At 48.1% G+C, this 17674-nt stretch overlaps 1 protein-coding gene across 2 annotated transcripts in view; it reads left to right on the top strand.

Moving 5' to 3' along the window:
• The window catches only part of RABGAP1 (RAB GTPase activating protein 1), an 855191-nt gene that overhangs the window by 493407 nt on the left and 344110 nt on the right, over positions 1-17674 (top strand). The window lies entirely within an intron of this gene.

The raw sequence follows: 17674 nt of genomic DNA, 5'->3' as shown, positions 1-17674 counted from the left end.
ACTTATCTTGATCCTTCTGCAAATTTTAGTAGCTTAATAGCCAGCAAACAAAACTGTACCAAGCTTGTTTCAAGTAATCTCTTGCTAAAAAAGGAGTAATCCACATCATTAAAAAAGTTTTGATGATCAAACCAAACATAACCTACATTGAGCTTGAAGCCCTGAGAAACATGCAAAGTAGCCACCCTTAAAGGCAAAGCTAACTAATACCAAAATCAAGTGGCCACCTCCTGTAACCCTCAAGATCTCAATTACATTTTAAACAAAGGAAAAAGAACACTCGCTTGAAAAAACGTTTTCACTGGTCCTAACCTCTCCAGCACAGAAATTATGACATCCAGCACCGCTAGCATTGAAAATCTCCTGCCTAAAATCAGTCAAATCGTCGTATTCCTGTTCTTTGAAACCATCTAGAAATCAACACTTTGCTTGTCCAGTGAGGCTTCTTAGAACTATAAAAAAAAAAGTTGGGAAGTTAACACACATTCTTAAAAACCACTGCTTTGATTCCATTTACCAAATCAGTTTTAAACCATTTTCCAGCTGATCTGATAGAAAGCTTTTAAAGCTTTACTGTCCAGTTGATCTCCTACATCAATGAGTATGCTATTGATCTAGCTAGATCTTAGAAACAGTAGCTTTAAAAATCTTGGATGACGCACCCACAATTCTGGATTAGGGGTCATCTTCACTTCTTTTACTGTCTATATTCAGTGACAGTTGCACAACATTGGCTAGTTTCAATTTAGGGTTTTCCTGGACAAGTCATGAGATATTTTCCTCATTTCTGGATCTGAGGATGACTTAAAGCACCTATGATGATGTTGAAAGCGGTTACAGGGAGTCGGGATGGTCTGCTAAAACATTGTCATCAGTACACCTTATGGGTAATCCTGTAAAGGTGTTTGCTTTGCTATTTTTGCTACTTGACTAATACAATGCAACACATCAAAGCTCTTACAATAACATGAAGCACTGTAATTGCTATGCAGTCATTCCTCTGACAGAATGTGCAAGTATCAGGATTGCAGAGATCGGAGTACAGTTTGACTATGCTTTGTGCAAAACAGATAGTGGTGCCATACAGCAAGGCTGTAACATCCAGTAGTTCCTTTTCTGTGATGTTATAATTGAGATATTCAGTGATTGGGTAACGTAATTAAAATACTAAAGGACTTTTTTCAGCACCATTGCAATGGCCCCTATTGAAACATCGGCTTCCAAAAACACTGGTTTCATAAAATCATGATGGATTAAAATTGATATGGAAGTGCAACAAGATGGTTGGTTCTGGAATGCAGCATCACCTGTAGGGTTCCATTCAAACTTGAGTCCTTTCTTTAACAAATGAGTAACAGGAGTAATAATCAAGAGACATCGTTCAACTGGTGGTAAGTTAAAAAAAGCCCAGAAAGTTCTGAACCTCTCATTTGTAGGTTCTGACCAATTGCGATTCTCCTATTACCATGACCAGAGAATCTGGATTTCATTAAAGATACGGAGGCTAACATTATGTCTCAAGACTACTCTCAAATTCTGAAAGACTTGAATACTACTGTAGAATTATTGGAGAGTGGTGCAGGGTTTATTATAAACAGGGAACAAACTGTCATGAGTCTCTCGAGGTCCTTAGAGTTCCTGGGCTTCATAGTAGACACTGTGAAGTCTATGATGTTTCTTCCCCTGAAAAAGATTTCCAATATCCGGTAAGAAATACGTCATGTTCTAAAACTCGATCTTGTAACCTTAAGAGAACTAGCCAGGTTACTAGGCCTCCCAGAGAACCTGGATTTCATTTAAGACACGGAGGCTAACATTATGAAATTATCAAAAGAACTAAAACGATGATGGATAGGATTTTTTACCCTAGATATGACGCTTGTAAAAAATTGTGTTGTGGATTGCATGAAGGAATATGATTCAAGGATGCACCCTCATCGCACCGCTGGTGTAAACCAACGTCTTATATCCTTTGTTAAACCCCAACCTGTCTCTTCTTCATCCATAGCTAGGTAGGTTAAACTGCCTGTAGAGTTGGCAGACATCAATCTCATTAGGATCCAGGCACATTCTTTAAGAGGTGCTATGGCTAGCCAGTCCTTTTGGAAAGGAGGTAAGTTGTATGATATTCTCAAAGCAGCAGACTGGTCTTGCTCCTATACCTTTGCAAAACATTACTGCAAACCTATTGAACACATGTCTGATGTAGTTCTACTTGACTACCAACATGCATAATGGTAGCCTCTGGTCTTGTAATGAAATTGCGATTCTTCTATTACCATGACCAGAGAATCTGGATTTCATTAAAGACACAGAGGCTAACATTATCCCAACCCTCCCTCCCGGAAGTGGATTTTAACATCTCTTTGACTTACTTCACTCTTCTTCTTCCAAGAACGTTACGTGTAAGATTTTGTTTAGATTACAATATAACACAATTTTCGACTGTATTTTGTATAAATTACCACCGCACTGGCAGGTGCACCGAAACCGAGCTCCAGGCACTGACAATCAATACACTAGCAGTGTCCCCCCATCGACGCCCCCCACCCAGCCCCTGGCCCCTCACCGGACTGCCGAACTAGGGGTGCAGCCTGACTTGCGAACGGAAGACAGGGAATTGCCTGCTGGATCACACCCACAGGTGATCAGCGCTCTCCTGCCTTCTCGTGACCCCAGGACACCTCCTTCCCAGAGCCGTTGAAGCGACAGTCCTTCCCCCGACCTCAGCTGCGGTGGGACGCTCTCCGGTCATCGCCTGCGGAGGAAGTCGACCGCCGCCCAAATTCCAGCAGTAAACCGAACTTCTCGAGTCTCAGATGCAGTTCACTGCCTCTGCGCCTGCTCCTAAAATGGCAGACCTCCGGCCCGGGGACACCAGCCGCAACAATCCACAGGACTCCTTTGCCACACAGTTAGGTGAGTCGTGCCGGTGTTAAGCTCCGGCGACCCAAATCCTGCCTCCTCTCGCCACCAAGTGGCCGCCTCACAGAAGCAAAGCCTCATTTTCTCCTGCCTGACCTACAAATGGCGGCCGGACAGGGTCGGCCCGTCCAGAGAATTTCCCGGGCTACATCCTCTCCAGGGGGCATCGTTAAACAGTCAAGTCGAGCTGCGCCCCCCTCTGAGCCCTGGTGACTGCTCACTCCTTCGGCACTCGCCTCGAGCCTCCTACTCCCGGCCACTGAGCCCCGCCTGACCTTAAAATGGCAGCCCTCCTAAGACATCCTGCCCGGTAGCTACCTGCCACTTACTCTCGGGGGTCCAGGCGCGGCGGAATCACGCCCCCACCCGCCCGTGAGACCTCCTGCCCCTGATCCATCCCCCAGCTGCTCCTGCTCCAAACCGGAGCAAATACACCCACCCCTGCTACCCTCCTGAACAAAAAAAAACAAATGGCGGCCTAAAATAGACGTTCTCAACACAAGGCTACCAGCCACAACCTCCCCGGAGGTTTTCCTTTCAATGCGAAGGCTTTTTGCGCCGGACCAGTCCTTGAGACTGCCTAATGGTCCCGGCCAGCCCGCCTCAGGTACTCTCTCACTATCCTGAATCCTTCATCTGACCTCTCCTCTCCGCCTGACTTCACCAGGTCAGCACAACCAGGACTACTCATCTCAGACTCCCTACCTTCGACCCCCTTGAGAGCTCCCCATAGCTCCCCAGTCAAGCCACGCACCAGTAGAGACTGCCTCTTCCTCTGCCCAGCTCTAGAAAACCGTGCTACTTCAGTAGCCGCCATTCCTTTTCCCCCTCCTCCCCCGACCTCTCCCCTTTTATCCCCTCTCCTACTCCTGGACTGAGCCCCCCCCCCCTCTTACCTCTGGACTAAGCGCCCTCCCTCTCTCACCTCCGACCTGGTCCCGGACCGACGCTAACAACTCCGCTCTGTTCCAGCTACGCAGCGCTCCTCTGGTTACAAACTAGCCTCCTCAATTAGACTCCATCCTTACCAATCCCCCACCTCTTCCGCCCAGCAAGAATGCCTCCCACCTCATCTCCCTCCCTAAACCCTCTCTCCTCTCCCTACATAAAACAGCACGCCCACAACTCCTTCTCGATCACCCTCACACCCATCCTCTCTCCGAAAGCATCTCTCCGAAAGCAAAAAAAATCCCTCAAACACAAACTAATCAGACAATTCCCTGAATCCCTCTTTGCTGACCTATACCACTCCTCCGCCCTAGACCAATTAAAAACTGACATAATTTTCCACACAACTAGACCCACCTATTGGATATCGGTCCTGAGACAGATGCCAAATCACCAAAACGACCAAGACGACCCACAGTTGTGATCCAAGCCAACAATGCCAACCTGGAAGCCTTTGACCTCATCTTTCCCTCTCTACTAACAACCAGCACACCCACTTTTTCCCCCCCATCCCTTCGCTCCCCCTCCTCCTGGAAAGTCAATACCCCTTAAGGAACTCCCACCACACTCCGCCTCCTGCTACCCCTTCCACCGTAGCACACCCTCTGACCATTGGAAACCGCCTTCCCTCCAATGTCAAGGTCCCCCACCCCCACCCCCCCCTCCCCGCTCCACCCCTTCCCCCTGAGCAACCCCCGGCGTGGAACACCCAATAGCCTGTGCTGGGCACCTACATCCCTGACCGCAAGCTTCACCCCCCCCCCCCCCCCACCGTCCTCCCCCTCTTAGCAAGAAAAACAGCACTTCTCCCCCTGATCCCTCACCCCTCATAACCCAACCCTTCACATCCACTAACAATGTCATCCTAACTCCGCCAGCCCTCCCCCTCGCCAAAGAGATCTCCCCCAGCTGCAACCCTCACCCCGTCAAGAAGAGACGGATTGCCGCCTCGCCAGTATTGAATGCCTACTCACCACCTTACTACAGGGCAAGAATCTCATCCTAACCAACATCTCGTCACTCTCCCTCCACACCTCCTCCAGCCTATCCTCCCACCCCACACACCCCTTAGGCCTCCGAATCCCCAGTCCCCGAAGCAGTCAGTCTCCCCCCTATATCCCCAGGCCCCTAGACCAAGGAGGACTTCTGAAGCCATGTCCCCGGAGGAAGCGATTGAGCTGGCCTCCTACTATTCCTCCCCCCTAACCCTGACTTGCACTCCGCAATCCAGGTAATCACCGGGACCAGAACAGAACTTCCTGTCCAGAAACCCCTTAGACCCCCTTCCTCCCTCATCACCATCCCCACGGAACCTATGAAAGAGACCATCCGCACAAACTGCATGCTCATAAATTACAGATCTGCCACGAAACACGCTGCAGAACTAGCCGAAACCATTCTCTCCCTTGACATTGACATTGCCTTCATCACCGAGACCTGGCTCAACGACTCCTCCCTTCTGATCCTGGATATGCTCGTTCCCTCGGGTTTCTCCATCATCAAGAAAGATAGAATAGGCCAAAAAGGCGGAGGCGTGGCAATCATCCACAAGAATAACCTATCGGTGTCCGAAACCGATAACTTCATGTACAACTCATTTGAATGCCTAACCGCCAACATCAAAACCTCCAACAATAACCTAGTGCTCTGCCACCTCCTATACCATCCCCCAGACAACTCCGTCCCGTTCTCAGAACACCTGTCTGACCTAATCGCACATTGCTCTCTCCGAGATACAAACAACGTCATTCTAGGCAACCTTAACCTCCACTGGAATGATAAAAACAGTGCTCTTTTACAAAACCTAAATGACCTTCTCCTTTCCAACAACCTCACCCAACACTGTTCTCAAGAATCCCACAACAAAGGAGCTATCCTGGATGCCATCATTGCCAGTCATGACGCGCTCACCATAGATCACATCCTGCTGGTCGACTGGTCAGACCATCACCTTATCCTATTCCACCTCCCTCAACTAACCCTCCCTCTGCCCTCCATCTCTAATCACCCATCATGGTCAAGAAACCCATCGCAGATCAACACAGAGGAGTTAGAACAGAAAATATCCTCCCGCCTGCCCAACTCCCCGGAAGGCCTCTCCACCGAAGAACTCACAACCCACTACAACGTTACCATGTCCTCCATCTTTGACGAACTTCCCCCCCTTGAATCTGAAAAAAGCCAGGAATATTCCCTCTAGATCCTGGTTCAACAAGGACATTAATGAGGAAAGAAGACTACTTCGAGCCTCTGAACGTCTCTGGAGAAAGGACCCATCCTCCAACCGTCTCGAGGAACTCAGAGCAGCAAGTAGAAAGTACAAACAACATATCAATAACGAAAAATCCAACTTTTTCTGCTCCGTGCTGGACAAGGCCAAAAACAGACCAAGAGAACTCTTTGACATCATTAAAAAACAAACGTCCAAGCCAGCGACTAGCCTCGTCCAGCCCTCAAAAACCTTATGCGACAATTTCGCCAACTTCTTTAACGAAAAAATCAACTTGATCAAACTCTCTTGACCTCAAATATTGCTCTCCAACAAGCGAAATCTCCTTGAAAAGGTGACCAGCAACAACCTGGTCCTCCTTCGACCCCATCTCAAAAACAGAAATCCTCAAATTCATCTCCTCCTCCAAGCCATCGTCGCACAACCTCGACCCCATTCCCTCTCAAATAATCAAAGAACAGAAACTCTCCCTGGCTCCACTTTGGTGCAAAATCATAAAACAGCTCCCTAAAGACTGGCACCATTCCTGACTGCTTTAAAGTCGGTCAAGTCACCCCTCTTCTGAAAAAACCAGGCTTAGACGCAACTGACCTGAACAATTTCAGACCCATATCCAATCTCCCTTTTCTTGCCAAAAGAAAAATGTGTCCTCTGTCAACTGACCAAACATATTGACAACATAAATCTGCTTGACCACGACCAATCAGGCTTCAGAAAAGGCTACAGCACCGAAACTGCAATCCTCAACATCATGGATGACATCTTCAACTCCCTTGACGCAGGCCACTGCTGTCTCCTCATCCTCCTAGACTTGTCAGCTGCTTTTGGCATTGTAGACCACAGCCTTCTCATCGAAGCTCTCAAAGAATGGGTTGGCGCAGACAAAGTGGTCCTCCAGTGGTTCTCCTCCTTCTTCCACAACCGCTCCCAAAGAGTGAAAATCAAATCCTTTGCCTTCGAACTCGTCCCCGTGAACAGAGGCGTCCCTCAAGGCTCCATTCTCTCCCCTCAACTGTTCAACATATACATGGAATCTCTCACCTCCGTTCTAAAAAAAAAAGCTAATATCCCCTTTCATCTCTATGCAGACGATACACAGATCCAACTGGAAACCTCCTCCCTTAATGACATTTAAAGACTCAACAATACCCTCAAAGAAGTCCAAGAATGGCTATCAATGAACCACCTCAAACTCAATCAGGTAAAAACTGGGATCCTCCTCGTCTCAAACAAGGAAGAAAACCCGCAAATTGTTGAATGGTTGAAAGCCATTGATTCCCTCAATGGAAATCTCACCCTGGCAACCTCTGTCAAATCACTGGGAATCACCCTTGACCACAAACTATCCATGTCAAATCACATCAAGAACTCTGCCAAGAGCGCCTTCCTCAATCTGAAGCTCCCCAACAGAATCAAACCCCACATCCCTCCAGCCGACCTCAAGCAAGCCACCCAATCCCTGGTGTTGTCCAGACTGGACTATGGGAACGCAGTTCTCTCCGGTAAAGCTTTTTCTCACCTAGCCCCACTCAAATCCACCCTCAATGCTGCAGCCAGAATGGTCACCGGAATCAAGAAATTCGACCACATTACTCCTGCACTCAGAGATCTTAAATGGCTCCCAGTTGAAATGCGGGCCAGCTTCATAACTGCCTACCTCACACACACACACACAACCCTGCACACAGGGAAACCAGAATACTTAGCCTCCAAACTCAAGAAAGCCGAACAAGCAAGAAGCCTCAGGAGTTCCAACTCCCTCCTACTCATTCCCCTAAAAACGTGTAAACAAAATACTGCTTCCCGCTCCTTTGCAGGAAACGCTCCAAAAATCTGGAACGCAATCCCAGTCAACATCAGAACCACCCCTTCCTTTCCAAAATTCAAAAGCCTCCTAAAAACCCTCTACCTCAACCGCGCCTTCCCGAACGCAATTACGTGACGCTCTCACCTCCACAGGCTGTCACCTGACAGCGCGCCCTCAATGGGCAGCCTTTCAGTCATCGAAACAACCACTTCCCACTTACCACCTCCTACCCTCTCTCTCAACTCTCATCCCCTGGGTCGGCACCTTTTCCTGCATAAGTCTTGCCTTTCCCTAGGATTTGAGACTACCTTTTTGACCCCTCAACGGCGCACCTTGGGCACTCAGCAGAACCTACCACGCCTTTGTCCTGTATTTTGTTATAAATGCTTCTTTGTTATAATATTTTTATGCTGTAAAGCGCTCCGATACCCTCGGTCTGGCTAGCGCTATAGAAAACCTCTAAATAAATAAATAAATAATAGAGGGTTGTGTACAATTTCCAAATATTTTGTCCTTTTTAAGATAATTCGTCTTGATTGGCTCACCATCACGATCTGTTGCAAGCAACTCTCAACTCCTCGTAAAAGCCAAGAAAGCTCTGAACCTCCCATTTGTAGATTCAGCCCAATCCAGGATTGCTTTTACCTTTCTCTCATCCATAGCTATACACTGCATAGTGATTATAAATCCCTGGAGTTCAACCTACTGAGTATTAAAATTACATGTTTGTGGCATGTGTAGCTGTAGATACACATGCTATGCATGTTTCTGTCATTTAGTGTTGGGATTGGACGTGTGCAAATTGTGTTTAATTGAAGAAGTCTTTCAAGTCGCAAGGTATAGTGTATACTCCTCCTATGATTGGTCATAGGTGTGGGCATCAACAGCATTGTTTGTTAGATTGTTTTTTTTCCGCCGTCAGAGTCGGACGTGTTATCGTTTGAGCTCCAGGTCGACACACCATGGTATTTGTCTTTGGATTCCTACACTCTATTGTGTCCTGTTTGCACAAACTATCTACATCTCCAGTCGTGACCTCTTTCAGGCTCTGCGACCAGATTTCAACTTGACGCCCCTCTCAGGGCCTTGCGTTACGCCTTCAGCTTTTCCTCGTCCAATAATGAAGACTCCGTAAGAGAAAGACTCCTTTTCAATATTGCCCTCAGTGTGATTCCAAGTATTCTAGGACTGATCACCACCAGGTCTGCATCATTTGCCTTTTGCTGGAGCACAACAAGGTCACCTTTTGTGCCTGCCTTGTGTTCCTCTCAAACCTTAAGGTATCATGCGATCAGAAACTCGCTCAGTGCACATGGCCACCTTATTAACAAGGCTACCACTTAAATTACTTAGTATCTGTCCATTCAACTAGCACTCCAGGCCTCCTTCTGCCAGGTTCAATGCAAAGTAGATCTCTACAGGACAGACAACATGACCGCTATGTTTTGCCTTGTTGTACTTGGCTCTTTTTGCAGGATCATCCCTGAGCTTTTTGCCTTTCTCCTAGCCTTTGTTCTGACATGGTGTTGGTGGTTCTAGGACTCTGGGCACTTTAGCACTGCTGTCCAGTGTAAAGTGCGTGTACTGTCCTTGGTAACATGGTAAGATTGGTATACACCTGTTTGGCATATTTAATTCACCTCTCAGGCCCTTGTAAAGTGATATCTCAGATACCCAGGGCCAGTAACTGAAATGCTACTGGTGGGCTTTGAGCACTGATTGCGCCACCGAATAACAAGTAAATCCAATTGTCAGTTATCACAGGGGTGTAGAATGTTATGAAATCTCATCTGATAGAGATGTCTAGCTGCAGATTTCTTACCTTTGAATTATCCCCAGGCACCCAACTGGATCTGTAACTTTTTCTACAGCAGTATCTCTGCGCCTCGGTACCGGACGTTGAGCGACTCTGTCGGCGTCACATCCGTTGGACGGCGTCCTTACAGAGTCCATATAAGCCCTCCCTCTGGCCATTTTTGGCCTACTTCGTCATTGTCAATGGAACAGTGTACTTTTTCTGAATATTTTTGGGGTCCTATGGACTACAATCTTTTCTCATCTTCATTTTATATGCATGTGGTGCCTGGGAATGCACCCCGACTCCGAACAGTGCGCCTCATGTCTTCAGCTTTGATCGTCGACTTTGCTGGAGAACTGTATAACACTGTTAGCGGCACGGTGGTTGCAGGCCCTTCGTTGGTCCCAATCCTTTTCTCCCTTCGAGCACTGCTCAAGGGCCAGCTGTCGAAGCCCTTCGTCCTTGCTGTCACCTGGTAAGTCACACCGTGGGCAGTTGGTGCCATAGCCTTCCCCTCTTAGTCCTCCGATTTTGGAGTCCGAGTGAGATTCTAATCTGCGCCTTCCAGTGTTTTCATGCGCAGCGGCATCTCTGGCTCAGATTAGGGAATACTAGCTCTCCCTTCATGCGATTTAGGTTCTCTGTCCCCCTCTGGTGTGCATCTCAGCTCTAAGGAGGTGAGTGAGGCCTTGTCTGACAACAAAACGGCGTGTCAGTGAGGCATCTGAATCAATGTTTGACCCCTTATCGGCTCCAGTGTACAGCCCTTCGGGATTCCCACCTAGGACGCTAGTTTTGGATCCGCCGGCGCCTATCTCCACTACTTTGTATATCTTTCCCTGACGCCTCGCCTCTTCAGCGCCAGTCGACTGTAAAAAGTTCAATCGGGTCGGGGACAATCGATATTTGCCCGGCGGTATTGCCTCTGTGACCCCCTAGTTATTTAAATCAATGAAGAGGCAGGCGCTGGAGACTGGAAAGCAGGAAACAAGGTTTTTTTATTCTCTCCGGAGGAGAACACAACGAAACGGACAGAAGGTATCGTTCTGAGGTGCTCTAACTGTATTTCTGAGGCCTGGCCTCTTATACCCACATTTATGACTTTATTGTAGATTACACATACATGTTTAAAGCTTTGATGTACGGAAAAGACATTCTCGGAACTCCCCTTTGGGCCCGTTCCCACACACATTTACAGTTGAAGTCCCCACCCTAGTCACAACAGGTGATGAGCATCGCGCAGCTGGATAATCCGCCGATTCACGGAATGTGGGGAGTTTGATCGGATCTCATGGGGTGGGGGCTTTGATCAACCCGGGGATTCTTTGATGGGGGAAGCTTTCTATTGTACGGGGAGGGGCAAGGATGGTATCGGCAGAGCTGGGTGTCGGCTTGGGAACGGGGAGGACAAAACGGGCACACGGGGAAAAGGGGGGTTTGCATCTAAGGGCCGGAGATCATGAAAGGAAAGCAGGGAGGTGTCGCGCTGGGAACAGGATGAGGGCCTGGGGCAGAGCAGCGCCGAAGAGGGGTTTATGACTCAAGGCAGGTGCAAGCAGGGGGTGGTCAGCGTGCAGGCTTAGTGAAGGCAAAGGGCTATGTCAGGGGCCAGCGGCCTGCAAAAGGGTTTGTTCTGCTCGGGGCATCTTAAAATGGCGGGCGCGCACGACAAAAGTGTGGCATCAGGGGAAGAGGCAAGATGGCGCAGATAATGTTCACCAAAACGCACTAATTTTCCACAGTCCTCCCTTTAACATATTCAAGACATCTTGCTGGTTCATTTTCTATTTGGTTCTACTGTGGTGAGCATGAGAAAGAAAACGGTAGGAACCCTAGATGAAAAAGAGTTGTAAACAATACATTTTTGAGGCTTCTAGTTTTTAGGAGGTGCACCTATTTGATAAACTTTGATAAATTTGTTCAGCAGGAAAGTCATAGAAATGAAATACAAAAACGGCGAGCAGCAAGTGCATATCATAACGTGAACTGGCAGGTTATTACATATTTCGGATTCGGATTGGAGCAGGATCAATACAATGGCGGCTGGGAGAGAAATGAGGCATAAAAAAACGGTGATTGAGGATGTCAAATGTTCGAAGTTTTATGAGTTCTCATTGTTCTTTGTGGTCTTTTCGTTGGCGCTGTTGAGCACCGGCGGTGGAGCTACAAGTCCAGCTCTGTTCTAAGTTCTGCGTTGCAGGGCACGACCCTTTCCTCGCGTCTCCGGTCGAAAAGGTCCTTTTCGCCCTGTGTCCTTTGAGGTGATTGTCAGAAAGTTCAGATGGAAGAAGAGCGTTCAAAACAGTCCATAGGGTAGGTCAGAGGAAAAAGGGGGATGGAGCAAGGCCAAATTGGGAACAAACTAGGGGAACGAGAGACTTCAAATAGGCGGGCGTGTGACGGAATTCAGAGAGCGGGGACTTGTCGACAGGCACTGGTCGTCGAGCAGGGGCATCAGGTCGACCCTTTCTTTTCATGCTGTCGAAAACAGTGCCTCGTCCTACAGCTCTTTTCAGTCGTGGTCTCGCCTTGGCTAATGTCGCAGGTGTTCCTTAGTCTGCAGTCGGGCCTCGTGCTCCCACATCCGGTCCTTCTCTCCTCCAACAGCAGTACCCTTAAACAAGTTTGAAAAGACAGTCTTTAGAAAATTTGCAGATGAAGATAATCAAAAAGTCTATTTCTCTCCCAGCTCCAGGCAAAGAATGAAAATGTCCGTTATATTTAATGTTCACAACTGGCATATGAATGACCGGTGGCGGACCTGTTGGATTTACTATGACTTTCCTTCATAACTATTTATTACAGGCATGACAGTTCATCTGATGGTAACCCACCTTCGGGAGACAAATCTGGCAAAGATATGCCGTTCTCTAGAGTTTTACATTTACAAAAGGGTACAGTGAGTCGTCAACATGGTACTACACAGGTATTTTGCTGAGAGACGAACATGGCTAAACATTTCCTTTCTATCGGTGCATCCTGCTTTTCAACTACTGCGGGGTTCATTTTGATGATTTCTTTACCTTGGTCTAGTCTGTTAACCTTGTAAAACATCATTCTGGGTCCTACGTAACCTTTTACAGCCCGGTTACTTAACTAGGAAGGACAGGGGTTTTATGGGAAACAACCAGGGACATAGACAGGGGAGGTAACGGGGGTGGTCACTTTTCCGGTTTGGGTATTGCGACAATTCGGGGAGGGGAGGGTCGCGTATTCTGAGGTCCTTGTTTTATACTATAGGAGCCGTTTGACATGTAGTTCCCTTATTTCGGGTCAGATTAGGGAACCTCTGTCGTCTTACCTGTCCCTTCCCTTACGGCCCAACCTGGGTTCATTGACTTCTAGCGGAAAAGGAGAGGTAATGACGCGGCTTCAGGGTGATTGTATTAAAGACAAGCGTTTGTGCAAATACTGACGGTATTTGAAGCCAATTAGGTGGTGTGCTAGGGGTGGCAATCTGCCAATTTCGGGGCTAACCACTCGGAAGAGTGGTAGTGAAAAAATAGAGAGAGAGAGAGAGAGAGAGAGAGAGAGAGAGAGAGAGGGAGAGGGAGAGAGGGAGAGGGAGAGGGAGAGGGAGAGGGAGAGGGAGAGGGAGAGGGAGAGGGAGAGGGAGAGGGAGAGGGAGAGGGAGAGGGAGAGGGAGAGGGAGAGGGAGAGGGAGAGGGAGAGGGAGAGGGAGAGGGAGAGGGAGAGGGAGAGGGAGAGGGAGAGGGAGAGGGAGAGGGAGAGGGAGAGAGAGAGAGAGAGAGAGAGAGAGAGAGAGTGCAACGGCAGGCTAAATAGTACACGTGCACCAGAGAGGGTGGCAGTGTATTCAAGAAAGGCTATTTAGTGCATTACACAGTAAAGGGCATTCACGGGTCTGCGTTAGGATCTTGTAATCATGCAGTTTGAGCATTAGACAGGGTAGAGGGGACATGCTTTGAGAAAAAAGGAAAGAAGAAAGGAGGTACCATTTTGTCGCACTTTCTCGCATTCTCGGTCCTTTGGCCAGTTGGGTCAACGCCTCAGTCACACACACACACATTCCCTCATAGTTTCACATCATACGTGACATGGGTTCATTCGTCCGGTCTGGTTTAAGGGTGATCACTTTTTATCAGGTTGTGCTAATTTTTCGGGTTTGTTCGATACGTGAGTAGTTTGCAGGCGTGCTTAGACACCACCCTGCGGCGCTAGTCCGTTTCGTGTATTTAGACATGGCAAGGTCTCAGATCTTCGCCACACCTTGGCTGTAATCTCTGATGTAACCTGCAGAGGGAGGAAAAAGGGGGGTGGGGGAGACAGCATTCGCGCGCATTCAAATACATGGATTCATAAGTCCTTTACTTACCTCTTACTCGTCTTTCCTCCTTGGGGCAGGGTCCCCGGGGATATGGTTTCCGGAGTCGAGGGGGGGTAGTGTGTTCATGTAGGGCGTGTGCGGGGAAACATAAAAAGGAAACCAGAGGTGCCTAGTGCGAGGTATCTAGTCAAAGGATATATCTCACTATCGGGATCCTTAAACCTCTTTCAACGCCGTGGCGTTCTAAAGTTCTTCGGTTCTTGGGTCCCTGCTACTTTGGAACGCTGTACTTTATAATATTTACATTATTTCTTTTCACCCTCCTTTTACATTCCCTCATTTACACCATTCGTTTTACCCATCCTTGGAAGTCAAGGTCTTCCTCTACGCGAGAGTTCATGAGTCAGTCGCGTACTTTGAAGGCGGAGTGTCGTGTTGTCGATCCGATCCGTCCTCCAGGGCTGGGCAACCATCTTCTTTTAACCTTAAAGAGAGAGCAGAGTAGGGTGCACAGAAAAGAACTTTCCCACCCACCCCATATTGTTTTTAAAATAAAGCATGCAATACCCGTCCATAGTTTCAAAGACTTTATTTTGCAAAATCATTTCAGCATATGGATTATGAGGGTGCGGTCGTATTTGGTCGGTCGTGGCAATGGCTAAAGTGCGTACAGTGGGGGGTGTCGTTTGCAACAATAAAAACATCGGAAAGTTTTACTCATTCATTTGTAAGAGACTAAAACGTCTATTAATTGGCTGGGGGTTCGGGGGCATATATTTTCATAATTTAGAAGCATAATCATAACAGTTGTAATCAGATTTCCTATATGCATACCGTACGTGTGCGTCGTAAATGGGGTTTACATCAGTTATAAAAATATAATACATTGTACATTCGTAATCAACATTTGTAACGGGGATCTTTTCACACTATTCGTCGAGTGAGTTCTCTTCGTCTTTTCTAGCCAAGTGTACAAAGGATCATATAAAATCTCAGAACATCAAGTTTATATTAGTGCGAAGGAACACCACGAGGTGTTCGTAAGTTCCGGTTGATACCAGCGCCATTTTGGGCGGGGCCGGCACAGTCCGGAAGCAGCATCAGGGGGAAATGTTTCCATTACTGGCAGTTTGGACCAGAGTCCTTTTCGGCAGTTCTAGAATTCACGCTAACAGAAGGTGTGGCAATGTCATGTTTATTTCGTTGGCGGTCAAGGCAGCCGTCCCTTACCGGAAACCTGCAAAGGCCGAAGGTTCCGCCGGGGACCTTTGCATGATCTTCAAGGCTGCGGAGATGCTGTCGGAGATGGGGGCTCGTGCTCCATGGGACAAATGTTCGAGTTATACGGCTGGCCAAAGTTACTCTAGTGGCCGGGGCCCGCCTTCCAGCGGATCCAGACGCCATTTTGAGGCCCTACAGGGGCCACTCTCGTCGAGTTTGCAAGAATGGAAGAGACCCTTCGGAGTGAAAGGAAGAGGTCCCTGTTTTGTGAGAGCGGGACGTTCAGCTGGGGTGCAGCTGTGATGCCCCCACCTGGGGGGGCGAGGGAGACTCGTTCACATCGTCTCCTTCTCCCGGTGCACTCCATGCCGCTCCTTTTCATCGCCCCGCATGAAGGCCTCTCCACATCCGGTGTTCCCCAAGTGCCACCATTGTACGTTCGGTGCTGCGCAAATACTGGGGTGCCACCATTGTACGTTCGGTGCTGCGCAAGTACTGGGGTGCCACCATGGTGTGTTCGGTGCTGTGGAAGTATGGGCACCATCGCCTGACTGGGGATGTTCGGCGTCGGGCTGGGGGCTGGGAAACCTCCTACCGGTGGAGGTGGGAGAGGCTCGTCCGCGTCGCCTCTCCCTCCCAGCCCAACTTGGACAAATTGTTGTGGAGGTACGTGCAGGACATCCCGCCGTCCAGGACTGCTGCGGCTGTGACGGAAGAGAAAAGGAAGAGGTGCCTCGTTCTCCTCTTGGACATGTGGCGGGACTACCTTAGTCTTTCCAGGCCTGTTGCGGCCGGCCAAGGAGACATGTGGCGGGACTACCTGCAAATGCCCAGGCTGCGGGCTCCTGCCTCTCCTCCGGCTCCCCCATACGTTAAGATTTCCTGACCAAGAGTTGGCGGCGGGGCTCGCCTTATATGGGTTGCCGTTGGTTGGGCGTAGCCGTAACCCTGCCCTACTTTGGAAGGTTCCAGAATGGGGGGGGGGGCAAATGTTCTGTTTGACTTTCATTTTCTACAGTTTATCGTTATTATTCCTTGTTTGTTGTGTTAAATTAAAAGTTCAAGTTTATTAATGGTCTACGGATTTTGTTTTACCATTTCTTTCTTTCCAGGTTGTTTTTATGCTAAGTTTCTGCTAACAGAGGTCGAGTAACACGGAAACACGTGTAGAGGGATGACGCAGATTTGCACATTACATACACACAAACTCAGACGGGGGACAGTACAAGTACGACATACAAAGACCCAAGACAAATATAAAAACAGTTATTGGTCATAATTATCTCTTTCCGTCTGTGAATTTTAAACGAGGCTGGGTTCCCGTCTTGACATTGCCCGACCTAGGAGAACTTGAGCATGCCGCTGAGATTTTCCTGGCGAAATCTGTGCCATCGGGCATAATCAAACGTGGTGGTTCTGTCTGGTCTGTCTATGTAAGTCGGGTTCTTCTCTGTCTCGCGCCTTTTCTCGTACTGTCGGTCTGTCGTTCTTGTCGGCCCTTTGCCTTTACTCACGCTCAGTAGAGTCGGGCATTGGGCTTTCCAGTGTCCGACATACCTACAAAAAGCGCATTGGTCTGACCCTAAGTCTGGTCGTCCTTTGCATAGTGTCGGGGGATAAGTTGTGGGTAGCGGTGTCCTGGGGTTGTCCTGTCGGTATATTTCCCTACTTGGTTTATCCTCGTCTTTTCTCTGTCGTTTCGTAGCCTCTCTGCGCCACATACCGAGACTGTCGAGCATAATTGGCGTCGTCTTATTATTTCGAAGGGCTATTTCTAACGTTTCTATTTTATCAAGGTCAAAGGATCCTGCCAGTGGCCACTGTTTGTCTTGGCTATCTTCGGTATACCTGTGCCATAATTTATTATAAGCTATGGTGACTAACCCATAGTTTATGAACATGTCCTTATTAGGGGTGCCTTCTAGTGGAGCTATATGGTCCACCTCTAGCACCCGGTCCGGGCTAAACAGGCTATTTATCAGTGGGGAGAAGACAGACATGACGGCTCGTAACGAGGGACTAAAAAGTCAGCACTGCCTATCTTATCACTAGGTGCAAAGACTAGACAGAATATTTCTATTCTACGTTGTTTGCAGGTAGTGAATACCTCATGGATCAAAAAAAAATATAAAACCAAACGACCAATAAATAACAATGGGGAGAATGAGTAGGTCCGCAAAGATCTGCGTTACCTACCCTTTTCACTATCTGCAAAAAGGGTGGTCTCTTCCCTGCTTGCAGACAGGGAATCTCCAGGAAACAATAGTTTTGTGAACAACAGTTCAGTTTCAAGCAATTATTGAGTGGGGGAGAAAAAGAACAAGCACGGCTGCTACCCTACCTATCCTCCACTGCTTGCAAAGGGAGAGAGAGCCTGTTGCTTCTCCGTTTGCAGACAGTGAATCTCCAAATAAAAATAAACAAGGCAATACTAGTATTTTGAACAATCAAGCAATC

This window comes from Lissotriton helveticus, chromosome 5_1, assembly GCF_964261635.1.
Source record: "Lissotriton helveticus chromosome 5_1, aLisHel1.1, whole genome shotgun sequence".
Lineage (NCBI taxonomy): Eukaryota > Metazoa > Chordata > Amphibia > Caudata > Salamandridae > Lissotriton > Lissotriton helveticus.
Note: the sequence above shows the minus strand (reverse complement) of the source record. Positions and strands in the feature narration are given on the sequence as shown.